Raw genomic sequence first — 23,402 nt, 5'->3', positions numbered from 1 at the left:
CTAGAAATATATATATATAGTAAAAGTACTGCAGAATGTTGGACTTGAACACAGAATATCTGGATTGTGAGCCTGCTCGTGAGACCAGTAGACCATCTCTCAGTCACTACTACTTTATTGAAGCATTATTTTGTACTTTAGCAGTTCATTAGGTAAAGTTGAAAAGCAATTAACTGTAAATTGACTGGGATTTGAACATGAAATATCTTTGCTGAGAGTCTGATCATTAGACTACACCATTATTCAGTCGATCCTCTGCAAATGTCTATTAGTACTGTTGAATTAAGCGTTCTTTGGTATATTAATCCACTTAAAAGCAGAAAATGACAGAAAATGGAACACAATGTGCTGAAATGAGCAAAAAGAGTCAGTTGTAATAATAATAATAACTTTTGCCTAAGACTTTCGTCTTTTTTTTCAAATCCTCAAAAATGATGAAAATCGGCGTGCTATAGTATTCCGTCTGAGATGGGCTATAGCCAACGGTCAAAAATGATGAAAAACGAGGATTTGAAAAAAAGACGAAAATCACTCCGAGACCATGGGCTATAGTCCATTGTCTCGAGTGATTTTCGTCTTTTTTTCAAATCCTCAAAAATGATGAAAAACGGCGTGCTATAGTATGCGGTCTGAGACGGGCTAAGCCCATGGTCAAAAATTATGAAAAACGGCCTGGGCCATGGCTCAGTGGTCCAAGCACTTTGGCTGGTAATCCAGTCTGGCAGTGTGCCGCGGGCTCGACTCCCGATCCCGATGGCCTTTACTGCATGTCTTCCCCCCATCTCTCTCCCCATTTCCTGTCAGCCTACTGTCTGTCCCTCCATAAAAAATATAAAATAAAGGCGAAAGCCACAAAAAAACATTTTTGAAAAAATTATGAAAAACAAGGATTTGAAAAAAAGTCGATCACTCCGAGACCATGGGCTATAGTCCATGGTCTCGGAGTGATTTTCGTCTATTTTTCAAATCCTCAAAAATGTAGATAAACGGCGTGCTATAGTATGCCGTCCGATATGGGCTATAGCCCACGGTCAAAAATGATGAAAAGCGAGGATTTGAAAAAAGGACGAAAATCACTCTGAGACAATGGGCTATAGTCCATTGTCTTGAGTGACTTTCGTCTTTTTTTCAAATCCTCAAAAATGATGAAAAACGGCATGCTATAGTATGCGACTGTGGCTCAAGAGGTAGAGCAGGTCGTCCAATGATCCATGGGTCGGCGGTTCAAATCCCGGCTCCTCCTGTCTACATGTCGAAGTGTCCTTGGGCAAGACACTGAACCCCAAATTGCTTCCGACGTGCTGGTTGGTACCTTGCAAGGATTCCGCAGCAATCGGTGTATGAATGTGTGTGTGAATGGGTGAATGTAATGCACAATCTATGTAAAGCGCCTTGGATAAAGGCGCTATATAAATGCACCATTTACCATTTATGCCGTCTGAGATGGGCTATAGCCCATGGTCAAAAATGATGAAAAACGAGGATTTGAAAAAAAGACGAAAATCACTCCGAGACGATGGGCTATAGCCCATGGTCTCGGAGTGATTTTCGTCTTTTTTTCAAATCCTCAAAAATTACGGAAAACGGCATGCTATAGTATGCTGTCCGATATGGGCTATACCCCATGGTCATAAATGATGAAAAACGAGGATTTGAAAAAAAGACGAAAATGACTCCGAGACGATGGGCTATAGCCCATGGTCTCGGAGTGATTTTCGTCTTTTTTTCAAAACCTCAAAAATGATGCAAAACGGCATGCTATAGTATGCCGTTCGAGACCATGGGCTATAGCCCATCGTCTCGGAGTGATTTTCGTCTTTTTTTCAAATCCTCAAAAATGATGCAAAACGGCATGCTATAGTATGCCGTTCGAGACCATGGGCTATAGCCCATCGTCTATAGAGCGTCGCAGTCCCGCCTCCTACCCTGGACCAGGAAATGAAACCCAATGCATTATTCTCATAGACATTTATTAAAGTATTTATTTAAAGACGGTTACGCCGCGGACAAAGCCAACTCGAGTCGTGACAACTCATGACAACACAAACAATATTTTGGACCAAACAAATAATTAGAAAGAAGAAAAAAACGGCAGGTTACAACACTTTTTTTGTTGTTGTTCTTCTTTGTAATTATTTGTTTGGTCCAAAATATTGTTTGTGTTGTCATGAGTTGTCACGACTCGAGTTGGCTTTGTCCGCGGCGTAACCGTCTTTAAATAAATACTTTAATAAATGTCTATGAGAATAATGCATTGGGTTTCATTTCCTGGTCCAGGGTAGGAGGCGGGACTGCGACGCTCTATTGAAGAACAACTTACAACCTAAAAATCACTGAGAGCTCAGTGGCACCCTTGTTAAGATGACGTCCATGTGAGCCAGAGGTTGAGCGTTCAAATCCAGGTGAGTTCCTCCTACTTTCACTCTGCAGCATGTTTTGGAGAATAACATCCAGAAGAGAACTGGAAATAGATGGAAAGCTGAGGAGATTCTCAGAGAGCATTGTGGCACTCTGTGATAAGCTGCTGTCTATGTGAGCCACAGGTCGTGGGTTCAAGTTCAGCCCATGGCCTCAGACGGCATACTATAGCATGCCATTTTTCATCATTTTTGAGGATTTGAAAAAAAGACGAAAATCACTCCGAGACCATGGGCTATAGCCCATCGTCTCAGGGTCATTTTCGTGCTAATGCTAATGCTAACATGCTAATGCTAACATGTGAATGCTAGCATGCTAGCATGCTAACATGCTCATGCTAGCATGCTAACATGCTCATGCTAACATTCTAATGCTAACATGCTAACATGCTAATGCTAGCATGCTAACATGCTAATGCTAGCATGCTAACATGCTAATGCTAACATGCTAACATGCTAACATGCTAATGCTAGCATGCTAACATGCTAATGCTAGCATGCTAACATGCTAACATGCTAATGCTAGCATGCTAACATGCTAATGCTAACATGCTAACATGCTAATGCTAGCATGCTAACATGCTAATGCTAACATGCTAACATGCTAACATGCTAATGCTAACATGCTAACATGCTAATGCTAACATGCTAACATGCTAACATGCTAATGCTAGCATGCTAACATGCTAATGTTAACATGCTAATGCTAGCATGCTAACATGCTAATGCTAACATGCTAATGTTAACATGCTAATGCTAACATGCGAATATGCTAATGCTAACATGATAATGCTAACATGCTAACATGCTAATGCTAACATGCTAATGCTAACATGCTAACATGCTAATGCTAACATGCTAACATGCTAATGCTAACATGCTAACATGCTAATGCTAACATGCTAACATGCTAATGCTAACATGCTAATGCTAACATGCTAATGCTAACATGCTAACATGCTAATGCTAACATGCTAACATGCTAATGCTAACATGCTAACATGCTAATGCTAACATGCTAACATGCTAATGCTAACATGCTAACATGCTAATGCTAACATGCTAATGCTAACATGCTAAGGGGTCCATTTGGTTTCGCTCAGGGGGGCGGCCCGGTTCTGGCGAGCCGCCCCGCGTCCGAAACGGTTGAGAAATGACAGAGTTACGTGTTTCCCCGAATTTCTCTATTGACTTTCAATGTGTGTGTGTGCGTGCACATGTGTGCACGTGCGTGTGTGCGCGCGTGTGTGAGAGTTGGTCAGGTGACCTTGAATCATTAACAAAGTATCATTTTCACCTGGGCTAGTCTATGCAAACGCAAACAGTATTGAAAGTTAAAAGCCCACTGACTGTCAATGACAGAGCGTATGTCCGAACAAATTGCTCTATCGTAAGTAAAAGTCGAATGCGATTTTTGTTTTCGCCGTGAGTGACCCGAGACATTGAGGTACGCCGTGTGCGATCGTGGTATTGGTACGATAAAAAACGTGGTTATGAGAGGGAGTTAAGAATTGTGTTTGTGATGAAAAAATTGCTGAGTCATTCAGGCAGTTAACATGGAGTTTTTGACACATTATGATGGTACACCTGTCGCTTTCAGGGCTGTAGTTCACGTACTGTATGTATCTGGGCTATGGTTGTGACATTGGGTGAAAGAGGACGAGTGTGGCTACAAAATTACCGAAACCCATGCGTGTAAAGTGAATATTTTGGCCGTGAGGACGATTTGTTCGGAGAATTTCGGTATAGTCTTCACATTGGCTTCTCACTCTGATCCGCTCTCTCTCTGGGCGTGCGACACTCTGAGTCGAGATTATTGCTCAGACCACACACACTTTGAACTGCGATAGCGGGCAAACCGTGCAACGTATTCGAATTCCGTCTGAACCACCACAAAGTCGATGGCCTCGTGTGCTGTTTGACGTTTAAATCGTGTTTCTACGTACCAGTATGCCAGAGCAATGTGGCTCCAAAGTAACGTGTCGTTTTCTGTTTTTCCACGCGTTTCTCCATCGACTTTGAATGGGGCATTCTTCGCGTCGTTTATTGCGAATTACGTGGGCACGGTAACGCGAATCGGAAAGAAAAGCAAAAGCACACCATTCCCGGACGAGCCGCACGTTTTGATGTATATATTGTGGGGCTTTGGCAAACCGTGCGGCCGGCCATAGACGTCGAAGTTTCGCGTATTGATAATTATTATTACTGGAAACAAATTTCAGGAAATTTGACTGGGTGCCTGCAGCTCGCCAAGTCTGTGCAGCATTTGAGCCACGGACCACCATTTGATGACATTTAGCCTCTCAGACCCTGTAAGGGTCCATTTGGTTGACTTTCAATGGGGTATTTTGTCTAAGTTTATTGCACATTACGTTGCCACCAACATTCTAATGCTAACATGCTAACATGCTCTTGCTAACATGCTCTTGCTAACATGCTAATGCTAACATGCTAACATGCTAACATGCTAACATGCTAATGCTAACATGCTAATGCTAATATGCTAATGCTAACATGCTAATATGCTAATGCTAACATGCTAATGCTAACATGCTAACATGCTAATGCTAACATGCTAATGCTAACATGCTAATGCTAACATGCTAATGTTAACATGCTAACATGCTAATGCTAACATGCTAATGCTAACATGCTAATGCTAACATGCTAACATGCTAGGGTCCTTCTGGCTAACATGCTAATGCTAACATGCTAATGCTAACATGCTAATGCTAACATGCTAATGTTAACATGCTAACATGCTAATGCTAACATGCTAATGCTAACATGCTAACATGCAAGGGTCCTTCTGGCCGATCCACACGGTCACGACTCTTTTCTGTTCTGGCCCCACAGTGGTGGAATGAACTTCCCACTGATGTTAGGACAGCAGAGTCACTGCCCATATTTCGCCGCAGGTTGAAAACCCACCTCTTCAGGAAACACTACCCTTCCTCTCTGCCTGACCTACTTGTTGTTAACTAGTTGTACGAACGCTTGTTTTCTATTGTTGTATTGTTTATTGGATCTTGTTTAGTCGATAGACTTAATTGTTTTAGCTCATGCTCATTTGATTTAGCTATTTTGTCTCATCTGTTTAAGGAAATAGGTAGCTGATATATTGCACTTTTACCTTAGCGCTAGGTATACTCTTGGTTGCTTGTTTTTGCAGAAAATGCACTAAAGACTTCTGGTGATTAGTAGTTTTTGTTCCCTACCTATGTTGAATACACTTATTGTAAGTCGCTTTGGATAAAAGCGTCTGCTAAATGACTGTAATGTAATGCTAACATGCTAATGCTGACATGCTAATATGCTAATGCTAACATGCTAATGCTAACATGCTAACATGCTAATGCTAACATGCTAATGCTAACATGCTAACATGCTAATGTTAACATGCTAACATGCTAATGCTAACATGCTAATGCTAACATGCTAATATGCTAATGCTAACATGCTAATGCTAACATGCTAACATGCTAACATGCTAATGCTAACATGCTAATGCTAACATGCTAACATGCTAATGCTAACATGCTAACATGCTAATGCTAACATGCTAACATGCTAATGCTAACATGCTAATGCTAACATGCTAAGGGGTCCATTTGGTTTCGCTCAGGGGGGCGGCCCGGTTCTGGCGAGCCGCCCCGCGTCCGAAACGGTTGAGAAATGACAGAGTTACGTGTTTCCCCGAATTTCTCTATTGACTTTCAATGTGTGTGTGTGCGTGCACATGTGTGCATGTGCGTGCATGTGCGTGTGTGCGCGCGTGTGTGAGAGTTGGTCAGGTGACCTTGAATCATTAACAAAGTATCATTTTCACCTGGGCTAGTCTATGCAAACGCAAACAGTATTGAAAGTTAAAAGCCCACTGACTGTCAATGACAGAACGTATGTCCGAACAAATTGCTCTATCGCAAAAAGTAAAAGTCGAATGCGATTTTTGTTTTCGCCGTGAGTGACCCGAGGCATTGAGGTACGCCGTGTGCGATCGTGGTATTGGTACGATAAAAAACGTGGTTATAAGAGCGAGTTAAGAATTGTGCTTGTGATGAAAAAATTGCTGACTCATTCAGGTATTTAACATGGAGTTTATGACACATTATGATGGTACACCTGTCGCTTTCAGGGCTGTAGTTCACGTACTGTATGTATCTGGGCTATGGTTGTGACATTGGGTGAAAGAGGACGAGTGTGGCTACAAAATTATCGAAACCCATGCGTGTAAAGTGAATATTTTGGCCGTGAGGACGATTTGTTCGGAGAATTTCGGTATAGTCTTCACATTGGCTTCTCACTCTGATCCGCTCTCTCTCTGGGCGTGCGACACTCTGAGTCGAGATTATTGCTCAGACCACACACACTTTGAACTGCGATAGCGGGCAAACCGTGCAACGTATTCGAATTCCGTCTGAACCACCACAAAGTCGATGGCCTCGTGTGCTGTTTGACGTTTAAATCGTGTTTCTACGTAACAGTATGCCAGAGCAATGTGGCTCCAAAGTAACGTGGCGTTTTCTGTTTTTCCACGCGTTTCCCCATCGACTTTGAATGGGGCATTTTTTGCGTCGTTTATTGCGAATTACGTCGGCACGGTAACACGAATCGGAAAGAAAAGCACAAGCACACCATTCCCGGCCGAGCCGCACGTTTTGATGTATATATTGCGGGGCTTTGGCAAACCGTGCGGCCGGCCATAGACGTCAAAGTTTCGCGTATTGATTATTATTATTATTATTATTACGATTAAGTATGCGTTTTAGATTTCAACCGGTGTTTCTGCCATTGCATGGCAGGCACCCAGAATTAAGTATGCGTTTTAGATTTCAACCTGTGTTGAAAGCCCATGGTCTCGGAGTGATTTTCGTCTTTTTTTCAAATCCTCAAAAATTATGGAAAACGGCATGCTATAGTATGCCGCTCGAGACCATGGGCTATAGCCCCATGGTCATAAATGATGAAAAACGAGGATTTGAAAAAAAGACGAAAATGACTCCAAGGCGATGGGCTATAGCCCATGGTCTCGGAGTGATTTTCGTCTTTTTTCCAAAACCTCAAAAATGATGCAAAACGGCATGCTATAGTATGCCGTTCGAGACCATGGGCTATAGAGCTCCGAAGTCTGACGTCACTTTCAGTAGAGGGTGTCAATCTCCAGGTTCATGTATTTGTTTTTTGCATTGAGATCCCCAAACGGCGATTTTAGGTCGCTTCATATAAGAACTGTGTTTGAAAAATAAACCGACCACCTCGGCGTTTCTGTCAGGGGAGTGGCTGTGCGTCGTTAATGATGTCCATTCATATTTGATACAGCCAGTTTCTAGAGAAAATGGAATTAATGTGACCGCAAAAGCCTTGAAACTACATATGAATGCAATGTCGCTGAGCATATACGTCACGCCCAGCTGTCAACATATTGCGTTCCTGAGATTCCTCGTTGACGTAAGCTCAGCTGGTGGTGACTCGACTCGTACTAACCACGATACATTATATATCAATAAAATAAAAATAAAAATAAACGTAATTAACATTCAGTTTCTGTTGTGCGACGGGCTGCGGGCAGAAGCAGCCTACCCGGAAATGTAGTCTCTGGGTTGTTTGGCTCGTTTCTAACGCTTATTTTGTTACTCTTTGGGTATATTTGTACATTTCCACCTTCAGTCGATGCTTCATATCCATATGAGTGAAAAGGCCCGGGTGATCGGTTTATTTTTCAAACACAGTTCTTATATGAGGCGATCTAAAATCCCCCTATGGAGAGTACAATGCTTATAAAAACATACATGAACCATGGCGCTCGGCAGTGACGTCAGGACTTCGGTGCTCTATAGCCCATCGTCTCGGAGTAATTTTCGTCTTTTTTTCAAATCCTCAAAAATGATGCAAAACGGCATGCTATAGTATGCTGTCCGATATGGGCTATAGCCCATCGTCTATAGAAGAACAACTTACAACCTAAAAATCACTGAGAGCTCAGTGGCACCCTTGTTAAGATGACGTCCATGTGAGCCAGAGGTTGAGCGTTCAAATCCAGGTGAGTTCCTCCTACTTTCACTCTGCAGCATGTTTTGGAGAATAACATCCAGAAGAGAACTGGAAATAGATGGAAAGCTGAGGAGATTCTCAGAGAGCATGGTGGCACTCTGTGATAAGCTGCTGTCTATGTGAGCCACAGGTCGTGGGTTCAAGTTCAGCCCATGGCCTCAGACGGCATACTATAGCATGCCATTTTTCATCATTTTTGAGGATTTGAAAAAAAGACGAAAATCACTCCGAGACCATGGGCTATAGCCCATCGTCTCAGGGTCATTTTCGTGCTAATGCTAATGCTAACATGCTAATGCTAACATGTGAATGCTAGCATGCTAGCATGCTAACATGCTCATGCTAGCATGCTAGCATGCTAACATGCTCATGCTAACATGCTAATGCTAACATGCTAACATGCTAATGCTAGCATGCTAACATGCTAATGCTAACATGCTAATGCTAGCATGCTAACATGTTAATGTTAGCATGCTAACATGCTAATGCTAACATGCTAACATGCTAATGCTAGCATGCTAACATGCTGATGCTAACATGTTAACATGCTAATGCTAACATGCTAACATGCTAATGCTAACATGCTAACATGCTAACATGCTAATGCTAGCATGCTAACATGCTAATGCTAGCATGCTAACATGCTAATGCTAGCATGCTAACATGCTAATGCTAACATGCTAATGTTAACATGCTAATGCTAACATGCGAATGCTAGCATGCTAACATGCTAATGCTAACATGCTAACATGCTAATGCTAACATGCTAATGCTAACATGCTAACATGCTAATGCTAACATGCTAATGCTAACATGCTAAGGGGTCCATTTGGTTTCGCTCAGGGGGGCGGCCCGGTTCTGGCGAGCCGCCCCGCGTCCGAAACGGTTGAGAAATGACAGAGTTACGTGTTTCCCCGAATTTCTCTATTGACTTTCAATGTGTGTGTGTGCGTGCACATGTGTGCATGACTGCATGTGCGTGCATGTGCGTGTGTGCGCGCGTGTGTGAGAGTTGGTCAGGTGACCTTGAATCATTAACAAAGTATCATTTTCACCTGGGCTAGTCTATGCAAACGCAAACAGTATTGAAAGTTAAAAGCCCACTGACTGTCAATGACAGAACGTATGTCCGAACAAATTGCTCTATCGCAAAAAGTAAAAGTCGAATGCGATTTTTGTTTTCGCCGTGAGTGACCCGAGGCATTGAGGTACGCCGTGTGCGATCGTGGTATTGGTACGATAAAAAACGTGGTTATAAGAGCGAGTTAAGAATTGTGCTTGTGATGAAAAAATTGCTGACTCATTCAGGTATTTAACATGGAGTTTATGACACATTATGATGGTACACCTGTCGCTTTCAGGGCTGTAGTTCACGTACTGTATGTATCTGGGCTATGGTTGTGACATTGGGTGAAAGAGGACGAGTGTGGCTACAAAATTATCGAAACCCATGCGTGTAAAGTGAATATTTTGGCCGTGAGGACGATTTGTTCGGAGAATTTCGGTATAGTCTTCACATTGGCTTCTCACTCTGATCCGCTCTCTCTCTGGGCGTGCGACACTCTGAGTCGAGAATATTGCTCAGACCACACACACTTTGAACTGCGATAGCGGGCAAACCGTGCAACGTATTCGAATTCCGTCTGAACCACCACGTGGTCGATGGCCTCGTGTGCTGTTTGACGTTTAAATCGTGTTTCTACGTAACAGTATGCCAGAGCAATGTGGCTCCAAAGTAACGTGTCGTTTTCTGTTTTTCCACGCGTTTCCCCATCGACTTTGAATGGGGCATTTTTTGCGTCGTTTATTTGCGAATTACGTCGGCACGGTAACACGAATCGGAAAGAAAAGCACAAGCACACCATTCCCGGCCGAGCTGCACGTTTTGATGTATATATTGCGGGGCTTTGGCAAACCGTACGGCCGGCCATAGACGTCAAAGTTTCGCGTATTGATTATTCTGGGTGCCTGCCATGCAATGGCAGAAACACAGGTTGAAATCTAAAACGCATACTTAATCGTAATTATAATTATCAATACGCGAAACTTCGACGTCTACGGCCGGCCGCACGGTTTGCCAAAGCCCCGCAATATATACATCAAAACGTGCGGCTCGGCCGGGAATGGTGTGCTTGTGCTTTTCTTTCCGATTCGTGTTACCGTGCCCACGTAATTCGCAATAAACGACGCGAAAAATGCCCCATTCAAAGTCGATGGGGAGACGCGGGTGAAAACAGAAAACGACACGTTACTTTGGAGCCACATTGCTCTGGCATACTGGTACGTAGAAACACGATTTAAACGTCAAACAGCACACGAGGCCATCGACTTTGTGGTGGTTCAGACGGAATTCGAATACGTTGCACGGTTTGCCCGCTATCGCAGTTCAAAGTGTGTGTGGTCTGAGCAATATTCTCGACTCAGAGTGTCGCACGCCCAGAGAGAGAGCGGATCAGAGTGAGAAGCCAATGTGAAGACTATACCGGAATTCTCCGAACAAATCGTCCTCACGGCCAAAATATTCACTTTACACGCATGGGTTTCGGCAATTTTGTAGCCACACTCGTCCTCTTTCACCCAATGTCACAACCATAGCCCAGATACATACAGTACGTGAACTACAGCCCTGAAAGCGACAGGTGTACCATCATAATGTGTCATAAACTCCATGTTAAATACCTGAATGAGTCAGCAATTTTTTCATCACAAGCACAGTTCTTAACTCGCTCTTATAACCACGTTTTTTATCGTACCAATACCACGATCGCACACGGCGTACCTCAATGCCTCGGGTCACTCACGGGGAAAACAAAAATCGCATTCGACTTTTACTTTTTGCGATAGAGCAATTTGTTCGGACATACGATCTCTCATAGAGAGTCAGTGTGCTTTACCTTTCAATACTGTTTGCATTGCATAGACTAGCCCAGGTGAAAATGATACTTTGTTAATGATTCAAGGTCACCTGACCAACTCTCACACACGCGCGCACACATGCACATGCACGCACATGCACACATGTGCACGCACACACACATTGAAAGTCAATAGAGAAATTCGGGGAAACACGTAACTCTGTCATTTCTCAACCGTTTCGGATGCGGGGCGGCTCGCCAGAACCGGGCCGCCCCCCTGAGCGAAACCAAATGGACCCCTTAGCATGTTAGCATTAGCATGTTAGCATTAGCATGTTAGCATGTTAGCATTAGCATGTTAGCATGTTAGCATTAGCATGTTAGCATGTTAGCATGTTAGCATTAGCATGTTAGCATGTTTGCATTAGCATGTTAGCATTAGCATATTAGCATGTTAGCATTAGCATGTTAGCATTAGCATGTTAGCATTAGCATGTTAGCATGTTAGCATTAGCATGTTAGCATTATCATGTTAGCATGTTAGCATTAGCATGTTTGCATTAGCATGTTAGCATTAGCATGTTAGCATGTTAGCATTAGCATGTTAGCATTAGCATATTAGCATGTTAGCATTAGCATGTTAGCATTAGCATGTTAGCATTAGCATGTTAGCATGTTAGCATTAGCATGTTAGCATTATCATGTTAGCATGTTAGCATTAGCATGTTAGCATTAGCATGTTAGCATTAGCATGTTAGCATGTTAGCATTAGCATGTTAGCATTAGCATATTAGCATTAGCATGTTAGCATTAGCATTTTAGCATGTTAGCATGTTAGCATTAGCATGTTAGCATTAGCATGTTAGTATTAGCATGTTAGCATGTTAGCATTAGAATGTTGGTGGCAACGTAATGTGCAATAAACTTAGACAAAATACCCCATTGAAAGTCAACCAAATGGACCCTTACAGGGTCTGAGAGGCTAAATGTCATCAAATGGTGGTCCGTGGCTCAAATGCTGCACAGACTTGGCGAGCTGTAGGCACCCAGTCAAATTTCCTGAAATTTGTTTCTAGTTATTATTATTATTATTACGATTAAGTATGCGTTTTAGATTTCAACCGGTGTTTCTGCCATTACATGGCAGGCACCCAGAATTAAGTATGCGTTTTAGATTTCAACCTGTGTTGAAAGCCCATGGTCTCGGAGTGATTTTCGTCTTTTTTTCAAATCCTCAAAAATGATGGAAAGCGGCATGCTATAGTATGCCGTTCGAGACCATGGGCTATAGCCCCATGGTCATAAATGATGAAAAACGAGGATTTGAAAAAAAGACGAAAATGACTCCAAGGCGATGGGCTATAGCCCATGGTCTCGGAGTGATTTTCGTCTTTTTTTCAAAACCTCAAAAATGATGCAAAACGGCATGCTATAGTATGCCGTTCGAGATCATGGGCTATAGCCCATCGTCTCGGAGTAATTTTCGTCTTTTTTTCAAATCCTCAAAAATGATGCAAAACGGCATGCTATAGTATGACGTTCGAGACCATGGGCTATAGCCCATCGTCTCGGAGTGATTTTCGTCTTTTTTTCAAATCCTCAAAAATGATGCAAAACGGCATGCTATAGTATGCCGTTCAAGACCATGGGCTATAGCCTATCGTCTCGGAGTGATTTTGAGGATTTGAAAAAAATATGAAAATGACTCCGAGACGATGGGCTATAGCCCATGGTCTCGGAGTGATTTTCGTCTTTTTTTCAAATCCTCAAAAATGATGGAAAACGGCATGCTATAGTATGCTGTCCGATATGGGCTATACCCCATGGTCATAAATGATGAAAAACGAGGATTTGAAAAAAAGACGAAAATGACTCCGAGACAATGGGCTATAGCCCATGGTCTCGGAGTGATTTTCGTCTTTTTTTCAAATCCTCAAAAATGATGGAAAACGGAATGCTATAGTATGCCGTTCGAGACCATGGGCTATAGCCCATCGTCTCGGAGTGATTTTCGTCTTTTTTTCAAATCCTCAAAAATGATGCAAAACGGCATGCTATAGTATGCCGTTCGAGACCATGGGCTATAGCCCATCGTCTCGGATTGATTTTGAGGATTTGAAAAAAAGACGAAAATGACTCCGAGACCATGGGCTATAGCCCATGGTCTCGGAGTGATTTTCGTCTTTTTTTCAAATCCTCAAAAATGATGGAAAACGGAATGCTATAGTATGCCGTTCGAGACCATGGGCTATAGCCCATGGTCTCGGAGTGATTTTCGTCTTTTTTTCAAATCCTCAAAAAATATGCAAAACGGCATGCTATAGTATGCCGTTAGAGACCATGGGCTATAGCCCATGGTCTCGGAGTGATTTTGAGGATTTGAAAAAAATACGAAAATGACTCCGAGACGATGGGCTATAGCCCATCGTCTATAGAAGAACAACTTACAACCTAAAAATCACTGAGAGCTCAGTGGCACCGTTGTTAAGATGACGTCCATGTGAGCCAGAGGTTGAGCGTTCAAATCCAGCTGAGTTCCTCCTACTTTCACTCTGCAGCATGTTTTGGAGAATAACAACCAGAAGAGAACTGGAAAGAGATGGAAAGCTGAGGAGATTCTCAGAGAGCATGGTGGCACTCTGTGATAAGCTGCTGTCTATGTGAGCCACAGGTCGTGGGTTCAAGTTCAGCCCATGGCCTCAGACGGCATACTATAGCATGCCATTTTTCATCATTTTTGAGGATTTGAAAAAAAGACAGAAATCACTCCGAGACCATGGGCTATAGCCCATCGTCTCGGGGTCATTTTCGTCTTTTTTTCAAATCCTCAAAAATGATGCAAAACGGCATGCTATAGTATGCCGTTCGAGACCATGGGCTATAGCCCATCGTCTCGGAGTGATTTTGAGGATTTGAAAAAAAGACGAAAATGACTCCGAGACGATGGGCTATAGCCCATGGTCTCGGAGTGATTTTCGTCTTTTTTTCAAATCCTCAAAAATGATGCAAAACGGCATGCTATAGTATGCCGTTCGAGACCATGAGCTATAGCCCATCGTCTCGGAGTGATTTTGAGGATTTGAAAAAAATACGAAAATGACTCCGAGACGATGGGCTATAGCCCATGGTCTCGGAGTGATTTTCGTCTTTTTTTCAAATCATGAAAAACGGCATGCTATAGTATGCTGTCCGATATGGGCTATACCCCATGGTCATAAATGATGAAAAACGAGGATTTGAAAAAAAGACAGAAATCACTCCGAGACCATGGGCTATAGCCCATCGTCTCGGGGTCATTTTCGTCTTTTTTTCAAATCCTCAAAAATGATGCAAAACGGCATGCTATAGTATGCCGTTCGAGACCATGGGCTATAGCCCATCGTCTCGGAGTGATTTTGAGGATTTGAAAAAAAGACGAAAATGACTCCGAGACGATGGGCTATAGCCCATGGTCTCGGAGTGATTTTCGTCTTTTTTTCAAATCCTCAAAAATCATGCAAAACGGCATGCTATAGTATGCCGTTCGAGACCATGAGCTATAGCCCATCGTCTCGGAGTGATTTTGAGGATTTGAAAAAAATACGAAAATGACTCCGAGACGATGGGCTATAGCCCATGGTCTCGGAGTGATTTTCGTCTTTTTTTCAAATCATGAAAAACGGCATGCTATAGTATGCTGTCCGATATGGGCTATACCCCATGGTCATAAATGATGAAAAACGAGGATTTGAAAAAAAGACGAAAATGACTCCGAGACGATGGGCTATAGCCCATGGTCTCGGAGTGATTTTCGTCTTTTTTTCAAATCCTCAAAAAATATGCAAAACGGCATGCTATAGTATGCCGTTCAAGACCATGGGCTATAGCCCATCGTCTCGGAGTGATTTTGAGGATTTGAAAAAAAGACGAAAATGACTCCGAGACGATGGGCTATATAGCCCATCGTCTCGGAGTGATTTTGAGGATTTGAAAAAAATACGAAAATGACTCCGAGACGATGGGCTATAGCCCATCGTCTATAGAAGAACAACTTACAACCTAAAAATCACTGAGAGCTCAGTGGCACCGTTGTTAAGATGACGTCCATGTGAGCCAGAGGTTGAGCGTTCAAATCCAGCTGAGTTCCTCCTACTTTCACTCTGCAGCATGTTTTGGAGAATAACAACCAGAAGAGAACTGGAAAGAGATGGAAAGCTGAGGAGATTCTCAGAGAGCATGGTGGTACTCTGTGATAAGCTGCTGTCTATGTGAGCCACAGGTCGTGGGTTCAAGTTCAGCCCATGGCCTCAGACGGCATACTATAGCATGCCATTTTTCATCATTTTTGAGGATTTGAAAAAAAGACAAAAATCACTCCGAGACCATGGGCTATAGCCCATCGTCTCGCGGTCATTTTCGTCTTTTTTTCAAATCCTCAAAAATGATGCAAAACGGCATGCTATAGTATGCCGTTCGAGACCATGAGCTATAGCCCATCGTCTCGGAGTGATTTTGAGGATTTGAAAAAAAGACGAAAATGACTCCGAGACGATGGGCTATAGCCCATCGTCTCGGAGTGATTTTCGTCTTTTTTTCAAATCCTCAAAAATTATGAAAAACGGCATGCTATAGTATGCTGTCCGATATGGGCTATACCCCATGGTCATAAATGATGAAAAACGAGGATTTGAAAAAAAGACGAAAATGACTCCGAGACGATGGGCTATAGCCCATGGTCTCGGAGTGATTTTCGTCTTTTTTTCAAATCCTCAAAAAATATGCAAAACGGCATGCTATAGTATGCCGTTCGAGACCATGGGCTATAGCCCATGGTCTCGGAGTGATTTTGAGGATTTGAAAAAAATACGAAAATGACTCCGAGACGATGGGCTATAGCCCATCGTCTATAGAAGAACAACTTACAACCTAAAAATCACTGAGAGCTCAGTGGCACTGTTGTTAAGATGACGTCCATGTGAGCCAGAGGTTGAGCGTTCAAATCCAGCTGAGTTCCTCCTACTTTCACTCTGCAGCATGTTTTGGAGAATAACAACCAGAAGAGAACTGGAAAGAGATGGAAAGCTGAGGAGATTCTCAGAGAGCATGGTGGCACTCTGTGATAAGCTGCTGTCTATGTGAGCCACAGGTCGTGGGTTCAAGTTCAGCCCATGGCCTCAGACGGCATACTATAGCATGCCATTTTTCATCATTTTTGAGGATTTGAAAAAAAGACAAAAATCACTCCGAGACCATGGGCTATAGCCCATCGTCTCGGGGTCATTTTCGTCTTTTTTTCAAATCCTCAAAAATGATGCAAAACGGCATGCTATAGTATGCCGTTCGAGACCATGGGCTATAGCCCATCGTCTCGGAGTGATTTTGAGGATTTGAAAAAAAGACGAAAATGACTCCGAGACGATGGGCTATAGCCCATGGTCTCGGAGTGATTTTCGTCTTTTTTTCAAATCCTCAAAAATGATGCAAAACGGCATGCTATAGTATGCCGTTCGAGACCATGAGCTATAGCCCATCGTCTCGGAGTGATTTTGAGGATTTGAAAAAAATACGAAAATGACTCCGAGACGATGGGCTATAGCCCATGGTCTCGGAGTGATTTTCGTCTTTTTTTCAAATCCTCAAAAATGATGGAAAACGGCATGCTATAGTATGCCGTTAGAGACCATGGGCTATAGCCCATCGTCTCGGAGTGATTTTCGTCTTTTTTTCAAATCCTCAAAAATTATGAAAAACGGCATGCTTTAGTATGCTGTCCGATATGGGCTATACCCCATGGTCATAAATGATGAAAAACGAGGATTTGAAAAAAAGACGAAAATGACTCCGAGACGATGGGCTATAGCCCATGGTCTCGGAGTGATTTTCGTCTTTTTTTCAAATCCTCAAAAAATATGCAAAACGGCATGCTATAGTATGCCGTTCAAGACCATGGGCTGTAGCCCATCGTCTCGGAGTGATTTTGAGGATTTGAAAAAAATACGAAAATGACTCCGAGACGATGGGCTATAGCCCATGGTCTCGGAGTGATTTTCGTCTTTTTTTCAAATCCTCAAAAATGATGGAAAACGGCATGCTATAGTATGCCGTTCGAGACCATGGGCTATAGCCCATCGTCTATAGAAGAACAACTTACAACCTAAAAATCACTGAGAGCTCAGTGGCACCGTTGTTAAGATGACGTCCATGTGAGCCAGAGGTTGAGCGTTCAAATCCAGCTGAGTTCCTCCTACTTTCACTCTGCAGCATGTTTTGGAGAATAACAACCAGAAGAGAACTGGAAAGAGATGGAAAGCTGAGGAGATTCTCAGAGAGCATGGTGGCACTCTGTGATAAGCTGCTGTCTATGTGAGCCACAGGTCGTGGGTTCAAGTTCAGCCCATGGCCTCAGACGGCATACTATAGCATGCCATTTTTCATCATTTTTGAGGATTTGAAAAAAAGACAGAAATCACTCCGAGACCATGGGCTATAGCCCATCGTCTCGGGGTCATTTTCGTCTTTTTTTCAAATCCTCAAAAATGATGCAAAACGGCATGCTATAGTATGCCGTTCGAGACCATGGGCTATAGCCCATCGTCTCGGAGTGATTTTGAGGATTTGAAAAAAAGACGAAAATGACTCCGAGACGATGGGCTATAGCCCATGGTCTCGGAGTGATTTTCGTCTTTTTTTCAAATCCTCAAAAATGATGCAAAACGGCATGCTATAGTATGCCGTTCGAGACCATGAGCTATAGCCCATCGTCTCGGAGTGATTTTGAGGATTTGAAAAAAATACGAAAATGACTCCGAGACGATGGGCTATAGCCCATGGTCTCGGAGTGATTTTCGTCTTTTTTTCAAATCATGAAAAACGGCATGCTATAGTATGCTGTCCGATATGGGCTATACCCCATGGTCATAAATGATGAAAAACGAGGATTTGAAAAAAAGACAGAAATCACTCCGAGACCATGGGCTATAGCCCATCGTCTCGGGGTCATTTTCGTCTTTTTTTCAAATCCTCAAAAATGATGCAAAACGGCATGCTATAGTATGCCGTTCGAGACCATGGGCTATAGCCCATCGTCTCGGAGTGATTTTGAGGATTTGAAAAAAAGACGAAAATGACTCCGAGACGATGGGCTATAGCCCATGGTCTCGGAGTGATTTTCGTCTTTTTTTCAAATCCTCAAAAATCATGCAAAACGGCATGCTATAGTATGCCGTTCGAGACCATGAGCTATAGCCCATCGTCTCGGAGTGATTTTGAGGATTTGAAAAAAATACGAAAATGACTCCGAGACGATGGGCTATAGCCCATGGTCTCGGAGTGATTTTCGTCTTTTTTTCAAATCATGAAAAACGGCATGCTATAGTATGCTGTCCGATATGGGCTATACCCCATGGTCATAAATGATGAAAAACGAGGATTTGAAAAAAAGACGAAAATGACTCCGAGACGATGGGCTATAGCCCATGGTCTCGGAGTGATTTTCGTCTTTTTTTCAAATCCTCAAAAAATATGCAAAACGGCATGCTATAGTATGCCGTTCAAGACCATGGGCTATAGCCCATCGTCTCGGAGTGATTTTGAGGATTTGAAAAAAAGACGAAAATGACTCCGAGACGATGGGCTATATAGCCCATCGTCTCGGAGTGATTTTGAGGATTTGAAAAAAATACGAAAATGACTCCGAGACGATGGGCTATAGCCCATCGTCTATAGAAGAACAACTTACAACCTAAAAATCACTGAGAGCTCAGTGGCACCGTTGTTAAGATGACGTCCATGTGAGCCAGAGGTTGAGCGTTCAAATCCAGCTGAGTTCCTCCTACTTTCACTCTGCAGCATGTTTTGGAGAATAACAACCAGAAGAGAACTGGAAAGAGATGGAAAGCTGAGGAGATTCTCAGAGAGCATGGTGGCACTCTGTGATAAGCTGCTGTCTATGTGAGCCACAGGTCGTGGGTTCAAGTTCAGCCCATGGCCTCAGACGGCATACTATAGCATGCCATTTTTCATCATTTTTGAGGATTTGAAAAAAAGACAAAAATCACTCCGAGACCATGGGCTATAGCCCATCGTCTCGCGGTCATTTTCGTCTTTTTTTCAAATCCTCAAAAATGATGCAAAACGGCATGCTATAGTATGCCGTTCGAGACCATGAGCTATAGCCCATCGTCTCGGAGTGATTTTGAGGATTTGAAAAAAAGACGAAAATGACTCCGAGACGATGGGCTATAGCCCATCGTCTCGGAGTGATTTTCGTCTTTTTTTCAAATCCTCAAAAATTATGAAAAACGGCATGCTATAGTATGCTGTCCGATATGGGCTATACCCCATGGTCATAAATGATGAAAAACGAGGATTTGAAAAAAAGACGAAAATGACTCCGAGACGATGGGCTATAGCCCATGGTCTCGGAGTGATTTTCGTCTTTTTTTCAAATCCTCAAAAAATATGCAAAACGGCATGCTATAGTATGCCGTTCGAGACCATGGGCTATAGCCCATGGTCTCGGAGTGATTTTGAGGATTTGAAAAAAATACGAAAATGACTCCGAGACGATGGGCTATAGCCCATCGTCTATAGAAGAACAACTTACAACCTAAAAATCACTGAGAGCTCAGTGGCACTGTTGTTAAGATGACGTCCATGTGAGCCAGAGGTTGAGCGTTCAAATCCAGCTGAGTTCCTCCTACTTTCACTCTGCAGCATGTTTTGGAGAATAACAACCAGAAGAGAACTGGAAAGAGATGGAAAGCTGAGGAGATTCTCAGAGAGCATGGTGGCACTCTGTGATAAGCTGCTGTCTATGTGAGCCACAGGTCGTGGGTTCAAGTTCAGCCCATGGCCTCAGACGGCATACTATAGCATGCCATTTTTCATCATTTTTGAGGATTTGAAAAAAAGACAAAAATCACTCCGAGACCATGGGCTATAGCCCATCGTCTCGGGGTCATTTTCGTCTTTTTTTCAAATCCTCAAAAATGATGCAAAACGGCATGCTATAGTATGCCGTTCGAGACCATGGGCTATAGCCCATCGTCTCGGAGTGATTTTGAGGATTTGAAAAAAAGACGAAAATGACTCCGAGACGATGGGCTATAGCCCATGGTCTCGGAGTGATTTTCGTCTTTTTTTCAAATCCTCAAAAATGATGCAAAACGGCATGCTATAGTATGCCGTTCGAGACCATGAGCTATAGCCCATCGTCTCGGAGTGATTTTGAGGATTTGAAAAAAATACGAAAATGACTCCGAGACGATGGGCTATAGCCCATGGTCTCGGAGTGATTTTCGTCTTTTTTTCAAATCCTCAAAAATGATGGAAAACGGCATGCTATAGTATGCCGTTAGAGACCATGGGCTATAGCCCATCGTCTCGGAGTGATTTTCGTCTTTTTTTCAAATCCTCAAAAATTATGAAAAACGGCATGCTTTAGTATGCTGTCCGATATGGGCTATACCCCATGGTCATAAATGATGAAAAACGAGGATTTGAAAAAAAGACGAAAATGACTCCGAGACGATGGGCTATAGCCCATGGTCTCGGAGTGATTTTCGTCTTTTTTTCAAATCCTCAAAAAATATGCAAAACGGCATGCTATAGTATGCCGTTCAAGACCATGGGCTGTAGCCCATCGTCTCGGAGTGATTTTGAGGATTTGAAAAAAATACGAAAATGACTCCGAGACGATGGGCTATAGCCCATGGTCTCGGAGTGATTTTCGTCTTTTTTTCAAATCCTCAAAAATGATGGAAAACGGCATGCTATAGTATGCCGTTAGAGACCATGGGCTATAGCCCATCGTCTCGGAGTGATTTTCGTCTTTTTTTCAAATCCTCAAAAATTATGAAAAACGGCATGCTATAGTATGCTGTCCGATATGGGCTATACCCCATGGTCATAAATGATGAAAAACGAGGATTTGAAAAAAAGACGAAAATGACTCCGAGACGATGGGCTATAGCCCATGGTCTCGGAGTGATTTTCGTCTTTTTTTCAAATCCTCAAAAAATATGCAAAACGGCATGCTATAGTATGCCGTTCGAGACCATGGGCTATAGCCCATGGTCTCAGAGTGATTTTGAGGATTTGAAAAAAATACGAAAATGACTCCGAGACGATGGGCTATAGCCCATCGTCTATAGAAGAACAACTTACAACCTAAAAATCACTGAGAGCTCAGTGGCACCGTTGTTAAGATGACGTCCATGTGAGCCAGAGGTTGAGCGTTCAAATCCAGCTGAGTTCCTCCTACTTTCACTCTGCAGCATGTTTTGGAGAATAACAACCAGAAGAGAACTGGAAAGAGATGGAAAGCTGAGAAGATTCTCAGAGAGCATGGTGGCACTCTGTGATAAGCTGCTGTCTATGTGAGCCACAGGTCGTGGGTTCAAGTTCAGCCCATGGCCTCAGACGGCATACTATAGCATGCCATTTTTCATCATTTTTGAGGATTTGAAAAAAAGACAAAAATCACTCCGAGACCATGGGCTATAGCCCATCGTCTCAGGGTCATTTTCGTCTTTTTTTCAAATCCTCAAAAATGATGCAAAACGGCATGCTATAGTATGCCGTTCGAGACCATGGGCTATAGCCCATCGTCTCGGAGTGATTTTGAGGATTTGAAAAAAAGACGAAAATGACTCCGAGACGATGGGCTATAGCCCATGGTCTCGGAGTGATTTTCGTCTTTTTTTCAAATCCTCAAAAATGATGCAAAACGGCATGCTATAGTATGCCGTTCGAGACCATGGGCTATAGCCCATCGTCTCGGAGTGATTTTGAGGATTTGAAAAAAAGACGAAAATGACTCCGAGACGATGGGCTATAGCCCATGGTCTCGGAGTGATTTTCGTCTTTTTTTCAAATCCTCAAAAATGATGGAAAACGGCATGCTATAGTATGCCGTTCGAGACCATGGGCTATAGCCCATCGTCTCGGAGTGATTTTCGTCTTTTTTTCAAATCCTCAAAAAATATGCAAAACGGCATGCTATAGTATGCCGTTCGAGACCATGGGCTATAGCCCATCGTCTCGGAGTGATTTTGAGGATTTGAAAAAAAGACGAAAATGACTCCGAGACGATGGGCTATAGCCCATGGTCTCGGAGTGATTTTCGTCTTTTTTTCAAATCCTCAAAAATGATGCAAAACGGCATGCTATAGTATGCCGTTCGAGACCATGAGCTATAGCCCATCGTCTCGGAGTGATTTTCGTCTTTTTTTCAAATCCTCAAAAATTATGAAAAACGGCATGCTTTAGTATGCTGTCCGATATGGGCTATACCCCATGGTCATAAATGATGAAAAACGAGGATTTGAAAAAAAGACGAAAATGACTCCGAGACGATGGGCTATAGCCCATGGTCTCGGAGTGATTTTCGTCTTTTTTTCAAATCCTCAAAAAATATGCAAAACGGCATGCTATAGTATGCCGTTCAAGACCATGGGCTGTAGCCCATCGTCTCGGAGTGATTTTGAGGATTTGAAAAAAAGACGAAAATGACTCCGAGACGATGGGCTATAGCCCATGGTCTCGGAGTGATTTTCGTCTTTTTTTCAAATCCTCAAAAAATATGCAAAACGGCATGCTATAGTATGCCGTTCAAGACCATGGGCTATAGCCCATCGTCTCGGAGTGATTTTGAGGATTTGAAAAAAAGACGAAAATGACTCCGAGACGATGGGCTATATAGCCCATCGTCTCGGAGTGATTTTGAGGATTTGAAAAAAATACGAAAATGACTCCGAGACGATGGGCTATAGCCCATCGTCTATAGAAGAACAACTTACAACCTAAAAATCACTGAGAGCTCAGTGGCACCGTTGTTAAGATGACGTCCATGTGAGCCAGAGGTTGAGCGTTCAAATCCAGCTGAGTTCCTCCTACTTTCACTCTGCAGCATGTTTTGGAGAATAACAACCAGAAGAGAACTGGAAAGAGATGGAAAGCTGAGGAGATTCTCAGAGAGCATGGTGGTACTCTGTGATAAGCTGCTGTCTATGTGAGCCACAGGTCGTGGGTTCAAGTTCAGCCCATGGCCTCAGACGGCATACTATAGCATGCCATTTTTCATCATTTTTGAGGATTT

At 42.9% G+C, this 23,402-nt stretch overlaps 1 protein-coding gene across 1 annotated transcript in view; it reads right to left on the bottom strand.

Annotated features, from left to right (window-relative positions):
• Positions 1–23,402, bottom strand: part of fam83b (family with sequence similarity 83 member B) — a 360,421-nt gene that overhangs the window by 129,034 nt on the left and 207,985 nt on the right. The gene's annotated exons all lie outside the window — the stretch shown is intronic.

Source organism: Electrona antarctica (assembly GCF_951216825.1).
Source record: "Electrona antarctica genome assembly, chromosome: 10".
NCBI lineage: Eukaryota > Metazoa > Chordata > Actinopteri > Myctophiformes > Myctophidae > Electrona > Electrona antarctica.
Note: the sequence above shows the minus strand (reverse complement) of the source record. Positions and strands in the feature narration are given on the sequence as shown.